The sequence below is a fragment of the Zea mays genome, chromosome 2, assembly GCF_902167145.1.
Source record: "Zea mays cultivar B73 chromosome 2, Zm-B73-REFERENCE-NAM-5.0, whole genome shotgun sequence".
Lineage (NCBI taxonomy): Eukaryota > Viridiplantae > Streptophyta > Magnoliopsida > Poales > Poaceae > Zea > Zea mays.
In genome coordinates this window covers 206,973,218-206,990,496 of record NC_050097.1, presented here as the reverse complement: position 1 = coordinate 206,990,496, position 17,279 = coordinate 206,973,218, and the positions used below count along the sequence as shown (strand labels likewise).

The 17,279-nt window shown below is 45.3% G+C and overlaps 1 long non-coding RNA gene across 1 annotated transcript; it reads left to right on the top strand.

The window, feature by feature from the left end:
• Window positions 1-10,657: 10,657 nt before the first annotated feature.
• On the top strand, window positions 10,658-15,438 carry LOC103647683 (uncharacterized). Its single transcript, XR_562960.4, has 5 exons — window positions 10,658-11,099; window positions 11,211-11,304; window positions 11,947-12,218; window positions 13,124-13,364; window positions 14,355-15,438. It is a non-coding gene; the product is annotated as an uncharacterized lncRNA (long non-coding RNA).
• The last annotated feature ends 1,841 nt before the right edge of the window (window positions 15,439-17,279 follow it).

Sequence of the window (17,279 nt, the reverse complement as noted above, 5' to 3'; positions counted from 1 at the left end):
CGTCGTATGGCCCGGCTGAAAGCCTGCGGACCGGGTGGTTCGGGCGAGGGACTCCGATCCTCCCCACTGTCATAGCGTCCCCCACGCCTAGGGTGGTAGCCTCGGCGCACCTTCTCGTCGAGGTGGGCTCGACGGTTGCGGTGATGGTGCTCGTTGCCGAGGCGACCCAGGGCCGCAGGCGCTGTGTTGCACGTGCGCCCGGTGTGGACCGAGGCTTCCCGCATGAATTGGGAAGTCGTGGCGCGATGTTCCGAGGGGTACCCCTGCCTTCGGGAGGCAGAGCTTTCGGCCCGTCGGACCGCGGCATCCTCCAGGAGATTCTTGAGCTCTCCCTGGATACGCCGCCCCTCGGTGGTAGATGGCTCCGGCATCGCGCGAAGAAGTATTGCCGCTGCAGCCAGGTTTTGGCCGACCCCACTGGAAACCGATGGCGGCCTTACCCTGACGTCGTCGGCGATGCGGTGCTGGATGCCCTGGGGTAGACGACGCACTTCTCCGGCCGAAGGTTGGCCCGCCCATTCCTGCCCAATGTCCTGGCGGAATGGCTCAAGTGTTCCTGCTCCCTCGTCGAGCCTGGCCTACATCTCGCGGATTTGCTCGTGCTGTGGGTCATGACCCCCCACCGGGACGGGGACCACAGCTAGCTCCCGAAGGATGTCAACACGAGGCACAGGCCTAGGGGGATCACCGTTCTTCGGTATACCAAGATGGTTGCCTTCGCCGGGACCCCCTAGATCGACGTGGAAACATTCACGACTTGGGCCGCAGTCCTCGTCGCCGAGGCTGCGGCTACCGTCGGAACAGTCGGAAAGGCAGTAGGCGCATGCGGTCATGAAGTCCCGCATGACACTGGGGTTACCAAGTCCGGAGAAATCCCAACAGAAGTCGGGCTCGTCATCTTCCTCGGAACCCGAGGGCCCGTAGGTCGAGACGGCCGTCAGCCGGTCCCAGGGTGACCGCATACGATACCCCAGAGGGTTTGGACTCGCCTCTATGAGAGCGTCCACCGAAGCGGAATCGCTTGGTGGGTCGAGGCTGAATCCAAAAGGTACGAGATGGGAATCGGTCGGTACCTCTTGGTCGACGGGCGGTGACGAAGTCACGTCAGGGGCGGACTGCACCGTCGTCTCAGGTACGAGGGTGACGCCCAGCAAGTCCTTCGCGAGCGTGCTGGCGTCGTCCGTTTGCTTGGGGTTGGCATGTTGCGGGGAGACGGCGCTCGTCTTCGTCTCAGACGCGAGGTCGATGCCCGATGTGCCCCTCGTTGGGGCGCCGGCGCCGTCGACTCGCTCGATAGCCGACGAGGTGCCGCCTCCTGCTTGGCCTTGGTTGCCCCGCCTCCTCCTCCGTCGGCGGGGAGGGGACGAGACAAGCCCGAATGTTGTTCTTCCACCACGTGGGGAAGACGTTGTCGATTCCGCCGCCGGCGGGCAGGTTGTCGGCCGCCATTGTCGCTGTCGCGCGGTGGGGGAAGGAGTATCATGTCGTAGCTGCCGTCGAGGGACATGAACTCAAGACTCCCGAAACGGAGCACCGTCCCGGCTGGAAAGGTTGCTGGAGACTGCCCATCTAGAGCTTGACGGGAAGCTGTTCGTCAACACGCAGCAGGCCCCTACCTGGCGTGCCAACTATCGGCGTTTCGAACCCGGGAGGTCCCTGGACCGACGAGTAAATTGTCGCCGCGTGCCCCAGCCCAGATGGGTCGGCGCGAGACGGAGCGCGAAGGGGGGAAGAAGCCGGAGGGAGACAGGCGTAAAAGGGGAAACCCACGGATTTCGTGTTTGTCCCGCGCCCAGGTCGGGCGCGCTTGCAGTAGGGGGTTACAAGCGTCCACGCGGGAGGGAGCGAGCGGCTTACGCGAGCGCCGTCCCGTCCTTCCCCGCGCGGCCAACCCTCTGTAAGAGGGCCCTGGACCTTCCTTTTATAGGCGTAAGGAAAGGATCCAGGTGTACAATGGAGGGTGTAGCAGTATGCTAACATGTCTAGCGGAGGAGAGCTAGTGCCCTAAGTACATGCCATCGTGGCAGCCGGAGAGGTTTTGGCACCCGGTTCGTGTGGTGTCGTGGCCGTCGGAGGAGCGCTGGAGCCTGGCGGAAGGACAACTGTCGGGGCTGTCGAGTCCTTGCTGACGTCTCCTTGCTTCCGTAAGGGGGCTGAGAGCCGCCGTCGTCATAGAGCATGCGGGGCGCCATCATTACTTGTTTACCGGGACGAGCCAGATGGGACGCCGATCTTGTTCCCCGTAGCCTGAGTTAGCTTGGGGTAGGGTAATGATGGCGCCTCCTGTGACGTGGTCGGTTCGAGCCCTGGGTTGGGCGAGGTGGAGGCCCCTCCGAGGTCGAGGTCGAGTCTGTCTTCCGAGGCCGAGGTCGAGTCTGAGCCCCTGGGTCGGGCGAGGCGGAGACCGTCGGCTGAGGCCAGGACTGAGTCCGAGCCCTGGGGTCGGGCGATGCGGAGTTCGTCGTCTTCCGGGGCTGAGCCCGAGTCCGAGCCCTGGGGTCGGGCGAAGCGGAGTTCGTCGTCTTCCGGGGCTGAGCCCAAGTCCAAGCCCTGGGGTCGGGCGAAGCGGAGTTCGTCGTCTTCCGGGGCTGAGCCCGAGTCCGAGCCCTGGGGTTGGGTGAAGCGGAGTTCGTTGTCTTCCGGGGCTGAGCCCGAGTCCGAGCCCTGGGGTCGGGCGAAGCGGAGTTCGCCGTCTTCCGGGGCTGAGCCCGAGTCTGAGCCCTGGGGCGAGCGAAGCGGAGTTCGTCGTCTTCCGGGGCTGAGCCCGAGTCCGAGCCCTGGGGTCAGGCGAAGCAGAGTTTCCTATGGCGCCTGAGGCCGGACTTGGCTGCTGTCAGCCTCGCTCTGTCGAGAGGGGCAGCAGTCGGAGCGATGCAGGCGGCGCTGTCCTCTTGTCAGGCCGGTCAGTGGAGCGGCGAAGTGAATGCGGTCACTTCGGCTCTGTCGACTGAAGGGCGCGCGTCAGGATAAGGTGTCAGACCACCTTTGCATTAAATGTTTGCGTTAAATGCTCCTGCGATACGGTCGGTCAGCGTGGCGACTTGGCCAAGGTTGCTTCTTGGCGAAGACTGGGCCTCGGGCGAGCCGAAGGTGCGTCCGTTGCTTGAGGGGGTCCTCGGGTGAGACGTGAATCCTCCGGGGTCGGCTGCCCTTGCCCGAGGCTGGGCTCGGGCGAGGCGAGATCGTGTCCCTTGAGTGGACCGAGCCTTGACTTAATTGTACCCATCAGGCCTTTGCAACTTTGTGCTGATGGGGGTTACCAGCTGAGATTAGGAGTCTTGAGGGTACCCCTAATTATGGTCCCCGACAATATTGTTGACCAAAAAATCGGTGACACATCTCACGGGTTATATTGTTGCTCTTGGTAACTATTTTTTGTGCCAGTTAACTAGTTATTTGTTTAGATTATATAGTTGGGTAAATTAGTCTCTAGGTTAGCTTCTCTATTCTGTTTTTTGCTTTGTGCTTGTGCTCACTAATAATACTCTTCATCCCAAACAAAATCCTTCCACTGATGTTTCTCTTACCACTGAAGTTCTTACCGAGTTACCGAGGATCCTTCACTTGTCCATACTCTCCTCCATACTTGTATAGGTACCCATATGATTGCTCCTCCAAATGGAACTTATGGTGCTCCTTCTCCATATGTTTCTCCTCCATTGGTGCTCCTCTGTTCTCTCCCATATGATATATGTCATCCATTTTGTCTCCTGCATGCACGATAATATCCTAGCCAACGATAATGATGTCGCTTTGAATTAGTCTACTTACTATATTGCTCTTCAATTATAATGGTGAAGGGACTGGGCGAAGACGAAGGATGAAATGTTGGTAAGTGTACATATGTTTTATGAATTTCACACGTTTTTAGGTCTACAATAGTTTTTTGGGTTCATAAAGTTATAGATCCACACATGGCTACTACACTTTGTGGATCCTATTGATGGCAACGACAAAAAGGAATCAATCTTTCAAGGCCAACAAGCCAGCACTTACAATTCCACCACACAAGCTTCTCGCCATCATACATCTAAGCAGTTGAAGGATCAATGAGCAATGAGCAACCAAAAGACCACTATCTTCAATGACGTCTACAACCATTTACACGCATCCTGGCTGAGTGAAGTAGATGATGGTATGCTGCTTAAAGTGGCCAAAGAGAACTTCTACAATAAACCTGACCAAACCGACCTCAAACTCAAAGTCTAGGCATGTCCGACGAGGCCGCTGGCCTCAGACGGGACTGTCTTCCATGTAAGTCATCTGGATCCCCGACTGAAGGGTTCCAGAGCTGCCACGTGTCCCGAGAATGAGTACTCCCAACAATAATGCTCGGGGGAGCGGACCCCCATGGAACGGTCCCGGACACCTGTGTGTGCCATCGGACTTCCAACTAAAAGGGTTCGGAGTTGCCACGTGTCCGGACCAGTGCCAGAAGGACCCCGGACTCCCCAAAGTACCTTCGAGACCCCCAACTTGGGGTGGTGCGGAGCTGCCACGTCTACATACACTTATGGTTGTTGCTCCCTGCTCAGGTGAAGGCCCGGTGCTGCCACGTGTCTTGTGGCGCGCGACGTAAGTCGTTGAGTAGTATTTGTCGTGAGCCTCTGACATGGTGGTCACCTATGCTCAATGCGGGGCAGGGTGCACGGTTATTCACACTAGTAATAGATGATGTGCGCCCTGCATTAAATGCAGGCGGCGTGTGCAGCCTGCAAGGCCTGTGCCACGTCAGAAACCCACGTGTTACCGAGGCAATTCCACTGTCTTAATGTGTCGCATGGGCGCCCTTCATTATGACTCCTACTGTTCTCCGCGCGTTACCGAGGCGACATGGAATAGGCGGAGGGCACAGGATGACACTGTTCTTATTCTCTCTATGTCGCAACCTACGTTATAGCCTTTGCGCTCATGCCAACAGAACCAGGCAGAAGTCAAGACCAGGAGAATACATGACTGGACGGATAAGATCTTGATCCACCAGCTCTATTTTTACTCCACGATCTCTTTGGTTTCCTAAGTCCACTTATCGGGGCTTAGGCTCCATGTAAGCCCCTCCCTTGAGCTATAAAAGAGAGGACACACTCAATAGAAGGCAGACCGACCTGGAGCTATCCAGGCCGGGACGACTCATATGGACAAGCTCACTTGAATTCCTTCGGGAGACACACACTCAAGCCCTCTAAGCAATACAACTCATAGTTGAGTAGGAGTATTACGCTTCGGTGGTCAGAACCACTCTAAATCATTGTGCGACTTTGTGTTCATCCATCTCATTAGGCTAACCCTAGGCAACCCCCTCTTCTTAGGATTAAGCGGGTACATTTCGCCACTCGGCTGGACCTTAATCTCCGACATGTATGAATTTATATTTTAATAAGACGTCATGTTTTATTTAAATTAAACATTTATGAAAAAAGTTGATATGGTGGTAAGATGCTTATAAGGAATGATAAAAGCTATACAATAAAAACTATAATAGATAATACTAACCTTTATCGATAATATGGTCGTTTATACAATATATAGTTGATATCTCTACTACTTATTAAGTAAGTAATAGTAGTCTGCCTCTGACTGTTCTGCCTTTGGCCTATTCTGCCATCGACGGACAGCCCCGCGCCGCCAAAAAATCTGAATAACAGACAACACACTAACGCTTTTAGTCTGAGCAATAGACAACATACACTAACGCTTATAAGCCACGTTTCGATGCTCTCCGTGGCCGGTATGGCACTAATAAAAAAACCCATAGCAGCGTCACGGTTTATACAGGCTAGTGGTTCGTGCGGCCCATTGTGCGGCCCAGCGCGCCTGCCATCCTCTTCGGTGTGGGCGGTGGCCTCCCTTCCACGACGGCGCGCCGCACTCCTCGACCTCCTCCCCACGAGCACAACCTCAACCGCTCCGTCAGCTCCGCCACTTACGCACGCACGACCTGCACTACACCACGCGGCGAGGACGGATGGAAGAGCCATGGCCACCAGCACGATGAAGCTGTCGTCGTCGAAGAAGGCAAGAAGAAGAACAAGTCCTTGCTCCGAGCTCGAAACCCACATCGCGTCGACGACAAGGTGCTAGCCGAGTTCATCACCGAGCTCGACCGCGACTCCACAACCGTCCCCGAGTTCGACGCCAAGCTCAAGGAGAAGGGTGACGACTTCCCCGACTACTTCGTCCGTACGCTCCTCACCATCATCCACGCCATCCTCCAGCCTATTGCTTCCAACCCTAGCTCTGTCACTGTCGCCGAGGGCCCTGCTGGCGCGGAGTCGGCCAAATTCCCCGGGCTCGCCCGCCCCGACGACCCCGACCATGCCCGCAACCTCCGCCTCGAGCTCGAGCGGGATGCTGATGCGGCCCCTCCTGCTCCGATGAGGGACGACCGCGACCGCCGCTGGGATGGGAGAGGCCGAGACCGGGACTACTTGCCTTTAGTTGCACCTCACCCGTGTAATCCTGTTTGCTTCGAATGGTCAGGGCTCGTAACAGTTTGTTTGTGTTCTTATGTGAGCAGGTGTATGATGTACATGTATCGCACTGCTTCGCATAGAGATTTTTAGTGGTTTAGAGGATAAGAAACAACTAGCAGTCAAGCATAGTATGTCGTAGCTAATCTTTGTGTAATGGGCTAATGGCTGCTTACTCATTGTCATAGTTAGTTTATCGGGCATGTTTTGCTACTGCAGGCCTCCAGCTCAGGTGTTTCTGAATGTTGTTACATGTAAAATCCAGTTTCTTTACCCTATTTATTTGGTAATTTCATTTACTTATCTAAGCCTGGGACATGCAATTATGTTGTTTTAAAAATTCATCTTAATGTTCAATTTATTACATAAAAGATATCTATTGAATTGATATTCATTAACTGAAAACATTCATCATGAAGGAGCGCAGATTGTACATTGACTTCCTTTACTTCCACTTAGTGCCTTTATCTTCATATTATTTTCTTTCATGCAAATGTGAAATTATCAATCTGTCTTTAGGCGTTGTATTGTGCACTTTGTCTTCTAAATTCATATCAATTTCTAATATCGTTATTTTCCATAGGTTGGAAGAGATCCAGGTGACGGAAGCCATACTCGCTTTCAGCCTCCTCCAGCAGCGCTGCGAAGACGAGGTGCTCGAGGTGGCTTATTGACTGTTAGTGTGCATCAGCACCGTCAACCTTCGTGCATCCCCCAGTTCGTGTACTGGTACTTTGGCCGCGGCAGAGTCGACATCTGGTGAGCCCCCATGCCCCACGGTGATTTAGTCGGCGCAGTTGTAATTCATATTACAATCTGCTCTTTGGTGATGTTGAACAAAAAGATTAAATGTGATACCATGCCATGTTTAATAATTTTGACATGTCAATATCTGTTATTTGGTTTGGGATGGATTTTTTTTGAGAAATCTCTGTTTGTGGTCCAAACACCTTTGCTTTTTGAATAGGTCACCTTTTTGCGATTGCCTCCAATTCTATATGTTTGGCACATATGCACAAAATTTTGACATTTTTATCTTTAAATAATTGACCTCTCAGAGATATATGAGGCCTTGGAATTGAGGAATGGTGGATCTGATTATTTTGGCAAGGGTGTTCTTAAGGTTAGTTAACCAACCAATGTTTATATTTCAGTCTGAGGGTATATTGATAGAATCACCATCCCCAATTTTGGATTAGCGAGCTCAAAGTTCCATGTATAGTTAAGAACATATGTTTGGGACGTCATGTCTGCCCCGATGGCAAGTCCATAGTGCCTGATATTTAGCTGATCTTAAGAATGGGAAATGTATACATATAGAATTTTCTTGCTACATTGTATACATGCTTGAGCACATCTTGTTTGAAATATCATGTGTTTGGGACCTATCAGATAATTATCTGCCACACGCATGTCCGCCCTGTTAATGCACTAGGAGCTGCCATTACCATCCTTGGTTATGCTTTTCCTCGATATAATGAAACAATTACTTTTTAGAATCGAGTCAAGAGCGGCTACTGCCGGGACAAATACTCTTCACTGCTCGTCGTGAGGCCGCACTGGCCTGGATCGCAGCTGCCAATGAAGGCCTTTTCTATGCGCCAGAACGGTGGTGCCTGTTTTGATCTCCTCCTTCCTTACCCTTCAGCCGTGAGTTTACCCCCGCTCTTGTGATTGACATTCTGGTTTTATCTATATATATTTTGTTGCTTAGTGGTTCTTTGACTTCGGCCTTACTGATCTTTCATTATATTGCTTGCAGCATTATATGTCGATTCTGAAGCCAAGCACCGTTTGATGACCTGACAAAGGGTTATCAAACCATAGTAAAAGGATATGAAGATCAACAACAGCATGATGACCTATTTTGTTCAAGCAAAGCTAAATAGAAAGTATGCATATTTATTTCTTTTGAAAGCTCTATGAAAATTTATGATAGATGGGCTATAGAAAGCCACTAGAAACTGTGACATCATATCATTTAAATTGATATTTCAGTCTGCAGCAATTAGTATTTAGTTCTCTCATTCATCAAGCTAATTTTTATTTTACAGAAGAGGAAAATTCTAGATTTAGAAGAGGAAAATTCAAGACAGTAGAGGAATCTTAATTGGACAGATTGTAAGTCCATGTGCCTGGTGTTTCATTCTGTGCCTATACCCATTCGTCTTCTCAAGTATAAGGCTATTGATTAGTTATAATCTATTTGACCGCTACTTATGTCTACAAATTTTAGCTAATTTAATTCCAACCAACTATTGTGAAACGAAATCCATGTAATGACCATTTACTGCTACTATGTCATGTTTTGAGGTTTTTTATTGGCAAAATGAATTCACCTCATCCCTGGTTAGTATTAGAAAGTTGAAGCAAACATCAAGTTTGTGCTTGATTGACACAGTTCACAAGTTATGAACCTTTTTGCAATTTTTCTTTAATATTCTACTCCATGCGTCCCAATTTATAAATTGTTTTAGCTTGTTTATTTTCCCCTAAATGGTCAGCAAGTTTTAGTTTTGTTCACAAATTCAGCAGTATTTGATTTTAGCCACATCTGGAGAACCCCAGAATCTTAGATCTGTTTTTGCACTGTTTCCACTGATACAATCCTGCTACCTTTTAGTTGCATAAATTACAGTTTACAGAGGTTTATTTTCATAAATCCTGCTAACGAAACTTCTTTCTTTCGATAGGAGTAGGATCATATCCATTCCAGCATGGTTTATTAGACAAAGTGAATTAGCTATTTAGCATTTATTAGTTTCAAGAATTCAAGTGATGTAACTTAAAACTTCACTTGAAGCCAAAAGATGCAAGAGGCCAATAAAAAATGTTCTGATAACACTGACATAACACTATGGTCTAAAATATAGAGATTTATAGACTACTGGTAATTTGTGTTCTTCTTAACTTTTAGCTTTATTATCTACTGTTCTTCTTTTAGTTCTTCCACCTAACTAATCGGTGTTGTTGTTCTCACCTATTGGGTAATTCTGTAACCTGTGGATTTATACATCCCTTTAATCACAAGTATATATTCATCACTTTCTGTCTTTCTAAATTGGTTATTCTGTAAGTTGACCATGTTTTATCTCAAAAGAAAAAAAAATACTCAGTATAGTACCTCATCATATTAGTACTATATTCATCACTTTTTGCCTCCCACTATGACTGTCTAGAGGTACCTAATGCTTATGTATTGAAGAAATGGTATTTCAAAAACCTATTGGGTTCCTTTTTTCCCTCTCCTTTAATAGTTCAATAATGTACATATTAGTGACCTGCAACTGCAAGCAGTAAAAATCACAATATTAGAAGATAGCGGTAGGGATCCTGGCATCACATATTACAGCTATCGTTTATGTTTTTGCAACATTATAGCCACATCTACTGAAGACAAACAACTTTTATATTAATCACTTTTTGCCTCCCACTGACTGTCTAGAGGTACCTAATGCTTATGTATTGAAGAAATGGTATTTCAAAAACCTATATTGGTTCCTTTTTCCCTCTCCTTTAACAGTTCAATGTACAGATTAGTGACCTGCAAGGAGTAAAAATCACAATATTAGAAGATAGCGGTAGGGATCCTGGCATCACATATTACTGCTACAATTTAGGTTTTTTGCAACATTATAGCCACATCTACCGAAGACAAGCATCTCTTATTGTTTAATTACTTTTCTGGGATGTATCTATAATTCTGAACCTTCCAGCTTTTCGGTAGATGTCTACTTAGAATTTAAGTTTGAGGATCTTATTTACTAGATTAAACTTCAACAATAGACATTAATTTAGAATACCCAATTTATTGCAGTCTAATTATCCGTCGCATAACTCTTTTTAAATGTCTACCTTATATACCTCTGCTCGCGCGGACAAGATATTGCTAAAGGAGGTGCTCGCAGGGAGGAGGACCACAACGTGGTGGGGTTGAATTGTTTCTAACCTTATTATCTCATTCTTGTAACATGAAAGTCATATATAGTTTTCTGAATGGGACATATTTTAACTAAACAAAACAATGTTTAACACACAAATTACTTGTTTAGAGCCTCCTCTCGTTCATAAAGATTGTCCACGTTTCTAAGCAAACTACTGTAATTTCATATATTCTGTTACGCAATCTCAGTCGTCTGTTGTGCCATTATGCAATCTAAGTCGTCCGATTCGCCCACCATCAGAACGATCCCACGCGTCCAAACCAACGCTCGTACCCCCTGCAAGGCTGCAACCCCTAGCCAAGATCCCCAACAACCCTAGCCCCGATCCCGCCGTCGACGCCCTGGCCCCGATTTCGCCATCGCCAACGGCGCACCGGCCCAGGTGTCAGCGCGGCCCGCCCCAAATGTCGCCCCCGCCCCGAGGCTCGCCGGAATAGATGACTGGATGCCACGGCCTCGACCCACCACCACGCTCCAAACAAACTACGTGCATCACTCATCTCCAAGTTCAACCCCCATGGCCGAGGACTTCATACCGCCCTTCCCCCAACTCCCCCATTTATGATTCTGGCACCCTCACGCTGTTATACCCTCGAGTGGAACTTCCTTTTTTCTGAGACCGCGATCTGAGGCGCCATGTTGCACCCACATAGACGCATGTATTTATTTTCATCCACAAAATTGTGTACGTTCAGAAAACTTTCTCCTTTTTGTCAATTGTCAAATACTCTTTCTGCCATCTAACCAAAAATAAACTATAGTTGGTTTGTTGATGTTTTCCCTTTTTGTCTGGTAGGATGAACAAGAGACAAAGAGCAAGCTTGCTGGAACTGATGCAATGAAGATACAAAATTTCTATTACCAATACTGTAGAAAATATCTTCACAAAGGTGATGAAAAAGGAAACTGTAAGAATGGTTATTGTTTAGTTGTATTAGCAATCTTACAAATTATCATACTATACTACATTGACTTACTTTTTGTTGAGTGACGAAGGGAGGAAATGGGTAGACACTTCCAGATTACATCTGTCCTACTTGATGTTCTGAAAATTGTTACACCTAACAAACTCTATCCATTTATTACTTCACTGTATAACATGATATTTCATATTAATCCCATTTTTAATATCATGAAATGGCATTGCTTTGATCTTTTGCTTATCAGTTGGTTGTTCAGTTCCCTAGATTAAAGACAAAAGGGTGTCTACTAGGTGGTGTTTATGTGGTAGGTTGTAGTACACAAGATGAATTGGTTGACTGTATCATATTAGAATCTGATGGATTTTCTCTTATTTTAAGTTTGACGTTTGCCATTAGTATTGAACATAGTTCTACTGTGCAAGTACTTCGCCTGCATTGCACTATTTTATGCCCATTTTCGGGAACATTGGGATGGCTAGAAACCAAGGACACTTCAATTTTGAATGTATGTGTGAATTAGAAGTTCTGTATTATGATAGGCTAATGGCTATTGCTATATTTTGTGAATGGTATCGCGTTTTTAACAAATATTTTTTTCACCCATTGCAGGTTCAGTTTCTCAACTTTGTTCTTTGCCCACAATAAGTGAAATCCATCATGATTGATCTTGGGACAAGTGGGTGGATGGAGTTGGTCTTACTATGGAGGGTGCTGGCCGCAGGGGAGCGATGTTGCTTAGCTTTGACTTTGTGACAGCGCGCTGATATGTTTTTAGAGCTATGGATCAATTTGTTGGCTTTGAAGGACAAGATCAGATTATTGGCTGATAACTTGGCTTTGAATTTGGATGCCAGACTGCATGATCTTCATCCAGCATCTTGGTATGTTCTATGTTCCTTTTATTTGGTGATATTATAATTTAACATGTACATGTATCTAGATTTGCAAAACTTTGTGGGGCGACTTGTGTTGAAAACAGATCTCTCTCTCTCTCTCTTCAAATCCAGGTACTGTGTTGCATGGTATCCTATTCCCTTGGGCACTAGATTCATTAGAGCAGCTGGGGCTGCTGTTTTACCAATCATAAGCCTATAATATTACAATGCCAAAGTAAAGGACTGACATACCACATGATACATAGATGCCAACTAAAATGACTGGTGCAAATTGGTGGTACAACTTGAGGCCTAAAACAAGATATCCCTTCTTATTACATGATTTGAGGTTTACATGCTTCATTTTTCTGTTTCCTGGGATGAACATGCTTGATTTGTGTTTGCAAAGCATATAAATTACTAGATGGGATACTAAAAATGGTTGGAGTTTTTGAGAAACTAAATCATACCACCTACTTGGGTCATATCTGTTAGAGCAGCTCCAGTAGTTATGTAAATTTTAACTCTCTAAATCACAGATTTAAGGAGTTGCTAAATAACTTTGGTAGTAAAAAATTGAGTTCTCCAATAGCTCTCTAAATATATGTTGTAGTTTTGTTTTGAATCTATCCATATAAAAAAAGTCACACATGTCAACAACCACCTTCATTACCTACATAATGTAAGCATTTTTTTGTTTAGAAAGTTAGTGAATGGTTGTCAAATGTGGATTGCTAAGTTCTTGGAGCCCAGGTGAATGTTCTGATAGTGAGTCCTTGTCATGTGGGTTGCTTATTAAGTGGCAGAGTAGTAGTAGGTTGCTCCATGTTTACTGATCACTATTAAATAGATGGTTCTCTAGATAAATGTGTTTTGAAACTATTGTACTTAACTCTTCTCTTGTAATGCAGGCAGAGTGGTGGTTTGCGATGAGCAAATCTGATTCTAAAGACAGCCAATTAGGAAGGCTACAATCCAGTGTGGCATCCTAGATTCTGAAGGAGAGGTTGCACACGCTGAATGAGGCTGTGATGGTGATGTCTAGGGCTAGCGTGCTGAAGAATGGGCAAATGAGTAAAAATAAGCATGGTAGAGAGGGAAGCTGTTTTGGAGGAGATGAAGACTATAGAGCTACACCATAAGAAACTCAAGGTGCCATTGTATTCGTTAGTCTATCCTATGGTTACTTTAGTCCATTATATTCTTATTAATAAGTAACTGAGTAACTGAAATCTAGGTTGGGGTTCCGTCACACTCCAACCTTCCTTTGCCTCTCCATACTCATCTCGTGCTGATACTCATCAGTTAACAATTAACCAGCGCATACACGCATATGTGCCTAAAAGTCAGGTGACTGCTATAGCTCTTTGTTAGCTAGGCCACTTGTACTCATCCAATGGATCGAAACCAACAACGGGCAATGCTTGGTTACAAGTTACTATAGCCTGAATGCATGTATGTACGTACGCACGTATAAATGTATGTGTTTAGATGCTTCATTCTCACCTGAATAACCATTGATTTGATTGCAGAGAGTCATAAAGAGGTGACCCAATTCATACTTGCACCAATGTGTGCATGTGTGTACCTGATGAGATAGTTAGGCTCAACAAACTTTGTATCTAGCCATGTTAAACACTATACTTGAAATTTTTATTTGACCATGTATAAAATACAATTATACAAGCACCAATCCGTCCTCCATCCCATGAGCAGTTGAGCACCTCATGTGAACCAGTGCAGTGTGCTGCTGCTACTGACATATCACTAGCTAGCTAGCTGCTTTCAATTTGCGTGACTTTTTTCTTCTTTGCCTTTGTTTCATGTCTGCTTCTTTATTCATCTGCTCTCTTCTTTATTACTCCCTCCCGCCAAAATTAAAATTTGTTTTAGTTAATTAATAGGTTCATACTATACTTGAAAATGACACATGTGAGGCTTGTCATTTCCATTCTCCAATTTAGGGCTTGTTATATGTGAGGGCTTGTCATTTCATATTTTGACCACCCCATCCTCCAGCGTCCAAAACTTCTCACGTCGTCCCTTGCCCCTCATCACATTGTATAACTTTTTCAGTTTCTTCGCTTGTATGTTTCTCTCCTCTTTAGCCACTAAAACTTTGCAGCGATTTTTTTCTTGCAGTTGCAGAGAAGCGAGACAACAATGCTACAAGAGGAAGAGATGGTAGGCTATGACCTATGATGGAGGCAAGTCAGCGACATGCATGGAGGAAGAGGTAATTTGGGTTGTTACTTGGTTCACATACGTTGTATATGCATGCCTTGTTCATTTCCCTAGCTATCTGCCTACCTACTTCGATTAACATTGTCCTGCTTTGCTTAGTTTCTAAATTATTAGCCTCAAAGCGAATTTTTTTTGGGGAGTTTCCATTGGGACTTAAGTTATTATTACTTGGAACAGATAAGAGTTTTAGTTGCTTTTTACTTGAAGCTGGTCTACGATTTTCAAAGTGTATAACTTCGTTAATGCCAATTCTTGTTCAATTGTTGGCATCATTCTCAGCTACTAATGTCAATAATACCATCCTTTTCCTAATGAGATGCATACAATGTCATATCAAAGGATCAGAAACATCACCCAGGAAAATGTTAATGTTATCTCTATTAATATCCCAAAACTGATTGGTTTTTGTGCCTGTTATGTATTTGTTAATGTTCCTTGGCCCTTTGGATTTTTAGGTGTTCTCTCAGGATAAGTCAATATATGAGGCAGTGGAGTGTGCATTACAACAATCATTGTTAGAATGCATATATAATTCAGTCGAGATTAAAATCTGGCAACATGATTGCTCATATGCGTGATAAATTGACTGGCTTGCGTGCAAGAGCGAGTCATATTTAGTTTTACGGTTAATATGATTGTGTGTATGATATCCGGGACAAAGGTTGGTCATCACAACCTCCTCATAGGTAAACAGATGATCTCTATGCAACCTCGACCTGCAGAACCTCACGTCCCTGTCTCTCTTTCGGCTCCTCTTGTCCTTGTCTGGCCGATGGTGCCCAGCAACAACGACAACCCGTCGTTGATCCCAACAAATAGCAAATGGTTCCACCTCATTGTAATCTATGCAATATTCGGGTGTCCTTTCATACATGCTTTGGTACAGACTGTTGTACCGTGCGATGAGGTTTCTCTTCAATCTATTTTAAGTTTCGGTCATTATTGATCAACACTTTATGGATATGAAAATTTTGAACTTGGTTCTTTGATGCCCACATAACTGAAAGCGTGGTAACCTTCGACCAGTTCTTCATCTTCTACTCGGTAATTTTATGTGTTTATTAAAGTTTCATGAATCTCAGTTGAAATATTGGAACATGCTAGAACAGTAAAATTTGTACTAATGTATTTCCATAGCTTGAATTTTCTAGCTCTTCGTCTTATCACTAGGATCACCATTGTAACATTTTCTCTTAACGGTATAAAACATATTTGTACATAAGTTATCGTAGTAGTATATGTTCCCGTTGCAACGCACGGGCACTCACCTAGTAATAGTTTAAGGCTATACGAGCCTTACTAGTATAGTACTCGCTCTCAAGGACGTAATAGAATTGGATACACATAAATATTACTTGTTCTATATTTATTTTCATATTTTTTTTATCCGGATCGGATACAAATATTATTGACTTGTGTTAGATAAAATTTGAATGAATATTGATATTTTAAATATTCAACTTTAAATATATGGATACAAATATAGATCAGATATAGATTGGATACTGAACACCTAAACTCGAATATGATTTAGGTCTTAACCCTTTTAGACGGATTAAATTTAAACGGACCGATAGTATATGTAATATTTACATCCTACACGCTTTTTCTCCTTCTGGCACGTGGGTCTGGATCGCGGACCCAGACACAGCTTGGCGTCTCAGCCATGGCCATGGTTCAATTTCTCGTTCCGAAATTACCGAAACTCGCTACTTTTTTTGTTTTCGCTACTAACCGAAAACGAATTTTGGTCCGGTTTTTAAAAAAATTCTGATTTAAAATATAAAAATACAAAAGCTAATTTTAGTCAACAAAATAAAATTCGGATCATTTCAAACGAAACTGTAAACCCTGGCCTCGCCCGACGCCAGGTCGCTACGAGACAAGGCCTTCTTGTTCGCTTTCACGTGCATGGACCATAGTCCATCCCTTCGGAAAGCGGCTCGTGCTGAGTGCTGACTTGCGTGCTTCCTTTTCCAAAGAGCTGCGCTGCATCTGATGCCTGCCCGAATAGATTATTGTTATCATCATAATCTCAATGATGATAATAGTATCGCTACTTTACGTTTTTACCTGATTGGAGCACACGAGCTTTCGTCCCTGGAGAACGCCCTCGTGCCCAGCTAGCGAAATGGGAACTTGCATTTTTAACTACGAGGTCGTACGTCAAATGTCCCACGCTAAAAAAACTATTCAGGAATTTTCTTCCAGAATCCATACAACTCAGTTCAACAATTTTTTATACCATCACCAGGTAATTTGAAGATACGGTTACAAAAATCGCCACCAAATTTACTAGAATTAGCACTGAGTAAAAAACTAAGAAGCAGAGAGAGAGAGAGAGAGAGAGAGAGAGAGAGAGAGAGAGAGAGAGAGAGAGAGAGAGAGAGAGAGAGAGAGAGAGAGAGAGAGAGAGAGAGATGCATGGTGTGACCATGGTAGAGGACTAGAGGTAGGAGTAATCTCAACATGAAGGCACACATGCCAACTTCCAAAAATAAAAAGACACACCAAATGCCAATATCCCGCCATCAGGAGATTAAAGAAAAAATAATAACTAATACACTACCATTGGCAATCGTCAGTAATCTTTAATGTCGCAGTAAAAAAAACTGGCCATACATACAATACAGTTGCAATGCAACTCAGACCAGCAGCAAAGTTCTGATGCTCAGCTGCACACAACATGAGCAGATGCAATGGAGATGTCCGAGACAGTGTACCGTGATTATTGATGATAGTTCACAATGGCTAGCACTATTTGTACAATACAAACACAGAACTTAGTATGCCCTATACAAAGTAGCGGCGATATGGTCATGA